Source organism: Ruditapes philippinarum, unplaced genomic scaffold (assembly GCF_026571515.1).
Source record: "Ruditapes philippinarum isolate M1 unplaced genomic scaffold, ASM2657151v2 ctg4353_1_1_1_1, whole genome shotgun sequence".
Lineage (NCBI taxonomy): Eukaryota > Metazoa > Mollusca > Bivalvia > Venerida > Veneridae > Ruditapes > Ruditapes philippinarum.
Window position 1 is genome coordinate 48,668 of NW_026858726.1, and position 9,963 is coordinate 58,630.

A 9,963-nucleotide genomic window follows, 5' to 3' on the forward strand; every position below is an offset into this window, starting at 1 on the left:
TTTTACCAATTAATTTTAATTTTTTAAGGGGCCTTTGGGGGAACCCCCAAACTTTTTGGTGTTTTCCAAACCAAAATTAATTTTTTTTTTAATGTTTCCCCTTAAAAAACGAAATTTCCCTTTTTTCCCTTTTAAAGGAAAAAAAAAAAAAATGGGAAACATTTAATTTTTTTTTAACCCCTTTTTTTGAAAAAAAAAAACCGATGAAGTTTACCAAAAAAAAAAAAAAAAAAAAAAAAAATAAAAAAAGGTTTGGGAAGGGATTTTTGGGAAATTAGGATTCTTTCCCTTGCATGTGCCCAAATTTTCTTAAATTTTTTCGTTAAAATTTTTAAAAATTTGAAAAAAAATTACCTTTTGGGACATTCTTTTAAAAGTATTTAGGATTTTTTGATTTTTTGAGATGCTTTATTTAAGTTGTTTTTAAAATTTAAAAACTTTAAGGGGTTTGTATTTTTTGAACTTAAATTCAACCACAATTAAAAAACCCATTGTTTTTTTAAAAATTTATCCAAACAAATTAACGATTGGTTTTTGATAACATAATAAAACGCATGTTTTTTAAAAAAAAATAAAGGGTTTAATTGCGGCGTGAAAATTTTTTGTTTTTGTCCCAAAGGGAAAAAATGGGAAATTTCAAACTGTTTTTTTTTGGGTTTGGGGTTTAAAATTGGAAACCCAAAAACAATAAGATCAAATTTTTGACTTTCCGGTTTTACTGGGGGAGAAAAAACCCAAACAGGCCCCTAACTTTCCCTTATTTTAGGCTCAAAACGGGCCCAACCCCGGAAACCCCACAAAAAAATCCCCCAAAACGGCTCCCCCTTCGAATTCCCGGGGGGGCAAGTAGTTTGGGGTTACCACCCCCCATTAAAAGCTTTCTTCTCGGGAAGGAAAACAAAGGTTTCAAAACCCGTTTTTCATAAAATTTTTTAGAAAACACTTAAATTTTATAAAACACCAAAATGAAAAAAAGAAAAAAACTTTTGGATACATAATAAAACTGTTTCAATAAAATCAAACACTTTTTATTCATGACATGCCATTTTAACAAATATATAAAGATTCATATTCAACAAAATAAAGCATAATGCCAGCAACATAGACGAATGTAAAAAACTATCCACAACCAAGAAAACCTTGTCGTCTTATAACGTTTTTGATAACTAGGCAATAAAATCAAGATCATCTTGACTTTTACTCGTATATACATGTACATGTGTGTTATATGAAATCATCAATTTCCAATGAAGTGTTCAACATATGGTGATAATCTATTTATTCTACGAGTGTTTTAGTTGCATTGCCATGGAGCAAAGTCCGTCAAGTTGGCTACTGGAACAGGTGTTTGAACCCATCTGAGAGCTTTCGCGAGAGGTAAAACCCATACTTCATTCTGCAAGACAGAAAATAAATTTATATAATATTCAAAAATGCAAGATGGGTATAACTCGGCTTGTTATATATCATGTACATTAAACATAATATTTTTAATAGAGCATAGGAAGAACAATACATAGGAATAGTGGTATTCATTATATTAATAAATATAGTTATTTGAACTATTACGGTTCACACTAGCCGGTGCTGGGGAGGGGGGCATAGAAGCAACGCCAGCAAAATTTTGATGACACTTAAATATTCTTGTTTCACTATTTTTAAACGATTTGTCATTTGCCTTTTTAAATTCAAATGCCGCTACGCATTATTTCAATCTAAATAACGTCTAGGCGGAAGATTTCCTAAAAAGGGTATCCAGTGATGGATACATATTTGATATATACATGTATTTGTTTGCTGGTTTTCTGATTTTGTGCTAATTTAAACACATTTCTCATTCCCATTCAACCGGCTCTTCTGAATAACTAATAATTAATTACCATTTTTTCCGCATTTGACCAACTACTTTTTTCATTAACGGTGAGAGACACAAATGACCATAAGAAAATTTTTCAAGGAGAATGCTTGCTTTACTCCAATCTGATACACTATCCATTGTGGTAAGCGGGCCGACTTATAAAAACAATAATCAAATATGATTTTCTATGAATGCATTATTACCCCAAAAGCAGCCCTGATGTATTGAAGTAATTCAGTAGTTCCGTCCCTCTTGTCCTGGTTAGCAGCCCAGGCTGGGTTCACAATCATCAAAAATGGTGCCTGTTTCCGTTGTAATGATCAGCAAATCTGAAAAGGGAGATAATTCATGAGATAAAAACAGAATTAGTTTTCTTGTATTGATACTATCAGTCCACTCAGATTCAATGGGATTGCGTTGACGCCACTTAAGCAAAGAATCCATATCTATTTTATTCTATAAAAATTTCAAATGTGTTTAAGAAATTTTGTCGGAATGTTTTCTTTAACGCTTATCACGCTTGATATCCAAATGGACTTGTCCATTTTTCAATCGTGACAAAACCAGTCATCATTTGCGCGGGGGGGGGGGGGGGGGGGGGGTGTCAAAATAAGTAACCAAATGAGTACATAAGTACTGAATGAATAGCAAACAGTGCAGACCATGATCAGACGGTTGTACCAGTTTGGTATGAACTGGTTGCATTTGTAGATTTTGTAGCCGCCAACAGCCGCCAAATGTTGTGTTTTTTGTCGTTAAAAGATATCGTTTTGAATGTTTGCATAATAGAATGTTGTCAGTTTTTATTTGACAAATGTTGCCTTGAACTCCTTAACATATCCTTACTTTACATTGTTCATCCTGATAATAATTTCAGAGATGATAGAAGTAAAAAGTAAACCATTTATGCTAATATCTGAATCCATACATGTTACGAATGTTAATGTAACATAATCTTGTTGTCTAAGCAGAATCTTTGCTACTTACGCATTAAAGAAGAGATCAAAGGCGTCTCGTTTTGTGGTGATATTACGACAGGCAGAAGGTACTGGACAAGGCAGTTTGTCTCCTCCTAGATCATGCAGATCTGCGACTGGAACCTCCCACTTTCCTGAAGAGCATAAAACAAATCCAAAGGTCGGTATTTGTATTAATTAGAATTAGTATATCGATGAACTTTATATGAGGCAGTAATAGGTTAACCATTACCCTATGTAGCTGAAAGTATATTTGTATTCAGCGCTTGTCACCAGTATAGTGTGGCAGAAGGGTTTGCCTTTACGGTTTGAGGCATCAGAATTGCAGCCACCGTTTAACCCTGCGTATGAGGCGTCTAAATGGGTCCAAATTACTGGACCCTATGGATCTCTTAGAGCCAGTAGGTGAGATGGTTTTGACCCCTTGTGTTCTTAAGGTTTGTAACACACGAGGTTAGCCATGTTTCGACGTCATATTATCTTAATTGTTTTGGAACGCCTTAAATCAACACAAAACAACAAAAGTCACCAGTATAGACCCGGACCTGCCGGCACCGCTGTACAGCCTGAGCAGACTTTATATTGTTGTCTTTCAGCTTTTGATTAATCAAATTGAAATCCCGTGTTAACTTAATTGTTCAAGAAATCAAATCAGGGTAAATTCATTCCACAAATTCAAAATTCAAATTCAAAATAATAATGATAAAAAAGAATTTGTTGTATAAAATGACCTTTACTAAAATCTATACAGTATGTATTATTCATTTTGTTAAAAACTGTATAATCGTTGCCCAATACTAAATGAATAATTCGGACATGTTTTGTTATCACATATTTTAAGTTACTATACCTGGGAAAGGTTTGTCGGGGGATTTCCCATTGTCACATGTGGCGGTTGGCAAGAAGTCGAATGTGTATGGCCAAATAAATGTGTTGGCGTCAGAGTACCCGACGTTTGAACATGAAGAGTCATATAACATTTGGTTTGTCCCAATACCTGAAATGGAAAAATAAGAAAATGAAACAATTTAAAGACAAAGAACATATTTGGAATTGAAAGTTTTGTATACAAGTGGTCTTTGAAGCCAATTACATTTGGTGCTTCTTAAATTACATAATTATGGTAAAATAAAAACTCGAGGTTAAAGTAGAGAGAATATGTGATCTGAAAGGAGGCGGAAAAGTTTTCCTTTCGTACCCTGTAAATGTTAATAATTCTATGACAGGCGAGTATTCACATTAATGATATTAAACGTTACAAGAGAATTTATTAGTCATTTAAAAGCAAATTTATAGCCAACGAATTCATCTCCATTGTATTTAATGCTGCAATTCCTTACACACCAAAATGGAAATTTGCATGTTTAGTGGTGGCTTTTGTTAGATGCACATTTTGAAACTGAAGTGTCCTCATATTTTTCACAGAAATTACATATGTTTTAAAAGTGGGAAAAAAAAACTTAATCTATGGAAAAAAACTATAATTTTAAAAGAATTTCCAGAGGGTAAGATGCTCCTAAATTGTTCTTCTTTACATAAACTCTAAAAAAGCGATACGTTAGAAATGCTTGAAATGCTTTTTAACTTAAATTTACATCACTTGCGCTTCATTATTTATATAGATTAAAAGAGTCAAAAGAAGCTGACTATATTCTTTAGTTTATTTCTAGAAATTTCACTTCACACCACCGTTTTACATATATTACTCTCTTTCTATCGTACAAATGTAAGTTAATGTAAAAAAAACAAAAAAAAAACAAAAAACAATACATTCCCGATGATATAAAGCAAAGCTAGAGTACAACACACGGACTGTAGTCATATTTAAAGTGAAATTGTCCACATCAAATCGATGTATTCATATATAGGAACCCCTTTGAAATACATTCGTTTTCCATTTCTAAACATTTTTTTTATTTAGTACATGTATCCGAAATAATCTATTTCTCCACGGCTGACTGTCTTTATCAAAATGAGAAACATATTACCTATCAACTCGTCACTTCCACCTATAGCTAGTTCTGGCGCTCTTACTCCGAGAACTTCTTTAAGGTCCACTCCGATACCGTCAAGTTGTCCACGTACCTCTGTATAAAAAAGTGTTAAGTTTATTTGTTTGTGTATGTGTGTGTGGGGCGGTTTGGGTTTTTTTCTCACGCTTATAAATGTATTGCTTTTGCAAAAAAGGTATGAAACCTAATGCTATTGCGTTCGATATTTTAGAGACAGTTTCAAGTTGAATATCTAAGAAAGAAACATTATTATGTTTCAATATCTAATAATCTGTGTGACAAGGAAAGTATTGTTTACATATAGGAAGAAAATAAACTTCATATCTGTGATAACGTATGAAAGAATTAACTGTCGTGAGAACGCAGGAACAACACATTATTTCAAACTCTTTTTTTATACTGTACAGGCACATTTATATTTGTTAACAAAAAGACTGGATTGGAAAACAAGTAAAAATACTTAAATCGATTACATCACATTGATGTTCAAGTATAAATATTTAACAAAATAATTTTTCATTCTCAAAACGGTTGTTAAACCAAAATTGTTGTTAAATAGCAAGCAGAAAAAAGTTCGGTTTAATATGTACTATATAGTACTTGGTAGTAGTTATTTGAAATGTGATTAGAAAGTAACTACATTGTAAATATGCAATAAAAAGTTCCCGTTATTTAGCTTACTTTTGATATTATCTATCCATTCTGTTGAACTCCCTGGTGTTTTCCCATCAACGGAATGTACCCCTATTTCATGGCCTTCCGTTCGGAGTAGTTTTACAAGATTATAGTCAGAGCCAGAATCTTGTAAGAAGAATGTGCCTCTAGCGGGACAATTGTTGGGATTGTTAACATCTGTAAAAATTGGTCTGTAATAGTCAATGTTCTCAGAGTTGATAGCTCCTTCAAACGAAACCATCACAATTTGTGGGATATCAGGTTTCTGAAAATAGAGTTGAATTTATAGTACAATTAGGTTGTGCTCAAGCAATTTATATATCGCTGTCACTAGGACCACCTCGGAAGACGTCAGTAAGTTTTTTTACAAAGATGTCGGAGAAAGTCGATAGTTTTACGATTTACATATCTGTACATGGGTAAAGTAAAAACGTAACAATGTAACGCCTAATAACAGCGCTGTCGCATAAACGTGGTCTATTTCGTTTATGCGGGGATTTGCAACTCGACTGCACTTTGAATGTGACACTTTCATGCTATTGAACGATATGAACAGTATAGCGGTGCTGCCGTAAGACAAATTGAAAATACCCTAAGGGTGAGTAGACAATACAAATGCAAAAATACAAGAACTGTCCGACGAGAAACGGGAAGGCTGAATTTGACATAACTGATACTATTAATACCATAGAACAATAGGAAAATAATGATGAACGATCTTCAAGGAACGCAAACATTGCATCTTTGACTGAATAAAAGCCAAGATATATCTGAAATTGGTCTCTATTCAACACGTAAAATTTCAACACGATGATATACATGTATGTTGGTTGACAAAACGACTAAATTATGAAAGGAAAATGGCTGTGTACTTTCGACACTATTAAAAGAAACGAAGATATTTTGTGCACCTAAACTCCTTAGTAATTTAATTTCACTATTTTCCATTTCATGGCGGTACACCCCTGTGTTTTACATACTGTTTGCATTTTCCTAGTGTGTTTCTAACTTTAACATTATTTTGAATATATTTATTTATATCATTAATTATCACCATAAATATATTTGTATCTTATCACTGAAATGCTTGTTTTTTTAACATGACTGTGTATGTGTAGATGCTTTACCATTTTATGTACCGGTAAAAGTCATGCGATGACTTTCCAGCTACACTGGTGGGGAAGATCCGAGGCGGTTCCAGAAATTCATACCCCGGTGCCACTCCTTGCATTATTTTTAGTAACGAGCAGGCGTCTGAGTAGAACTACCAACCTTCTGATAGCTAGTTGGATAGCTTCATGACATGAAGATATTCATAGTCCCATTTGCACATTTCGAATTTACAACGGTAAAGGGGTACATGATTTGTCAGGCACCTGCACGTAATATATATGCGTTGTACTGAAAACAAAAAACATACCTCGAGACCACCAGGTGCCGCAGGGTCATTGTAACACCGGCAATTTGGTAGCATACAGGCACTAGGATCGCAGGCTTGCCAACTCAGACCAACAAGAGCCGACAGTAACAAACAAACACGCAACATCTTGTTTCAAATCTGAAATTATAAAACAAAAGTAATTATTTATAACAGTATTCGTTCAAATGATTTTAAACTTTCGCTCAATAATATCAGACACTTGTTTAGTATTCTATTTATCAATTAGTTAATTTTGATATGCGTTTGTGTTTTATAAATTAATTTCAAAATTCAAATTAAACAAAAAACTGCCAAGAACCTTTTAAGTTCATGCCGCGCGCAATAATAGTCATATCTGTTAAAAAAGTCTCAAATACTTTTAGACAAATGTAACAATGACTTAAATATTTAATAAATCTTTAATATTCAAAGTTTATCATTTCATTATTTTTAAACTAGTAAAAGGTAAAATATTCCATTCTCTTCATTTTATTTCAATATGTATTGATAAGGTATCTGATAAAGCTGAGGATGACTGATAAAGCTTAATTTTTCAGGCAGGCACTTTATCAACAGAAATCAATTTAATGACATGATAAAGGTAAATACCGGTATAGTGTGTCGTTTTAGTAAATTCTAATCATAGAGATCGCTTTAAGACTTTGTCTTATTCAAAATATGTACGCAATTATAACATTGTTCAATTATTAATTATTTTTATTTTTTAGTGAAAGAACGATCCCTGAAGTTGAAACGAAACGAAATGAATTGTTAAGTTTTTGTTTACTTAAGGTTATCAAGCAGACTACGTTATCTGCTTTTGAAATACGTTGATACATGTTATAACTTTGATACAGCCATACGTGGCCAATGATTCATTTCAATTAATGTTACCGAAATTATCTATATTCGATTTGAAAACATATCAAAAATAGCAACAAAAATCCTATGGAAAAGAAAACAACAAATAAGTAATATAAACACACAAACAGCATCAACAAATATAATACAATAACAAAAAAACTAAATCAATAAAACAACACAAAATTAATAAATAATATATTTGCCAAATTGCCATTAAGATCTTCAAACAACCAAATCACGTACTTTGCATATAACATAAATCTAATAAATACCATTTTTACATTTTACATTATTTTCAGCAAAATACTTGTTAATAACAGTGTAATTTCTTTGCAAATGTACATATTTCTAGTTATAAATTAGAGTTAATGTAAATAAAAAGACATATAAACTTAAATTTCATTTACAAACTTATTTAGAAAAACAAAATTAATAGTGGTTAACTAGTAATAGTTAACTAGTAATAGTGGACTAGTAATCTCATGATCGCTAGCCGCATGGGTTCAAACCCCGTCAGGGACAAGTCGTTGATTCCTTGAGCAAGAAACTTTACACTCATTGCTCAGTACTGGTTGGTTCAAGGAACGGATTCGAAAGTGTGTCTATAAGCTTACAGCTTCCCACACAATCGAACTAAAATAATGTCTGTATAAACCAAAATTATTAGTTACTTAACACTTAACTTTATTTGTAGTCTTTTTCAATGTAATTCTAAAAGTAAAAGTAACACGTTAATTTAATGAATTTTTTAAACAGTTTTTCACTGTTTTAAAAAATCCAAAACTTGTTGCCTACCTTAGAGTCTGTATCCAACATCCAACTAACCACTCGTCCAGTATTTGAAATGATATGAATATTTATACGACCAGATAATAATTGATAAAAAGGCAACCCAATGATAACGGATGTTACATTTAGATATATTTAACAATACAATGATCGTGAATTCAATTGTTTTATTGTTAGCCAGTTGTACTGACATTTTGTAAGTTCTATACATATTTGTGACATATTAATATTGTACAAATTACGTCATTCTCATTTTGACAGTTTTCGAAGTAAAACAGAAATAAAAGAAATATAGAGTGAAGTAGATTTGAATTAAGAATAGATAAAAAAAATAGTAATTCATTTTACTTTAAATTTTACCGGTGGTTTTTCCAAGCGTTTAGATTTTAATAACAGAAAAAATGTTAGTGTTGAACTATTTTGAACTCGTTTTACATCAAGTAAAGTAAAAGATTAAAAACTTATACAGTTTGGCCATGATACGTTCTTGTTTCATACCATACAATAATGAAGAAATTGAAATACAATAGCATCATGGTGAATCGTTGACGACTTAAAGGCCATTTAACCCCCAAAATGCTATAATGTTTTATTTCACTAAAGCTTTTTTTATTTTTGACATTTTGTTACAGTTTTAAAAAACTCATTGGCTATATAATATTTCTTTTGCTCTTTGGCAATTCGTATAATTATAGTGATTAAGTATCTTGTATGCAAGTCAAAATCGTACTTTTACATTTTGCTGTTTTATGGTATTTTACTGAGACGTTCGATCTACTTTATTCCGTTGCACAACATCTAACATGCTTTTAATCTATTTTCTGATTTCTGAGGTATAATGTGCCTTTTACAATTGTTCACCAACAGAAACGTGCACAATTCAAAATAAAATTGAGCATATATTTGAGAAATATATAATAATTATATATGAACAAGCTAGTTATCTTCAAGTGAAGTGTTTATCTTTTAGAACGTTATCACCCCACCCTGACATAACAATGGCAATGACGGATATAACTGATGTTTGTGTACACATCGCTTCATTTCGATTTGTTACATAACAGCATGTGACATGTATCGTCTGATAAAACCTGTGACTTCTAGGTCAGCATGACTTATGAACAATAGTGTTCCCACAATCAAACATAACCTTTTAAAATACAATACACCAGTCTTGTTTAGAACTAGAACATGGCGCACTAGACCCCTGTATAAAAAGCATATACGGTCCAGTTTTTTTTTCCTTTGCAGTTCTCTCTATGCCTTTTCGAAAGTGGAAACAAGTTGTTTTAGATGTTGAGCACAATGGGCGCACATGCATATATATTGTCTTTGTTTTCAGAAAATTAAACGCTTGTATAAGAATAT

At 32.2% G+C, this 9,963-nt stretch overlaps 1 pseudogene; it reads right to left on the bottom strand.

Annotated features, from left to right (window-relative positions):
• Positions 1–1,294: 1,294 nt before the first annotated feature.
• LOC132754062 (chitin deacetylase 7-like) lies at positions 1,295–8,744 on the bottom strand (annotated as a pseudogene).
• Between the last annotated feature and the right edge of the window lie 1,219 nt (positions 8,745–9,963).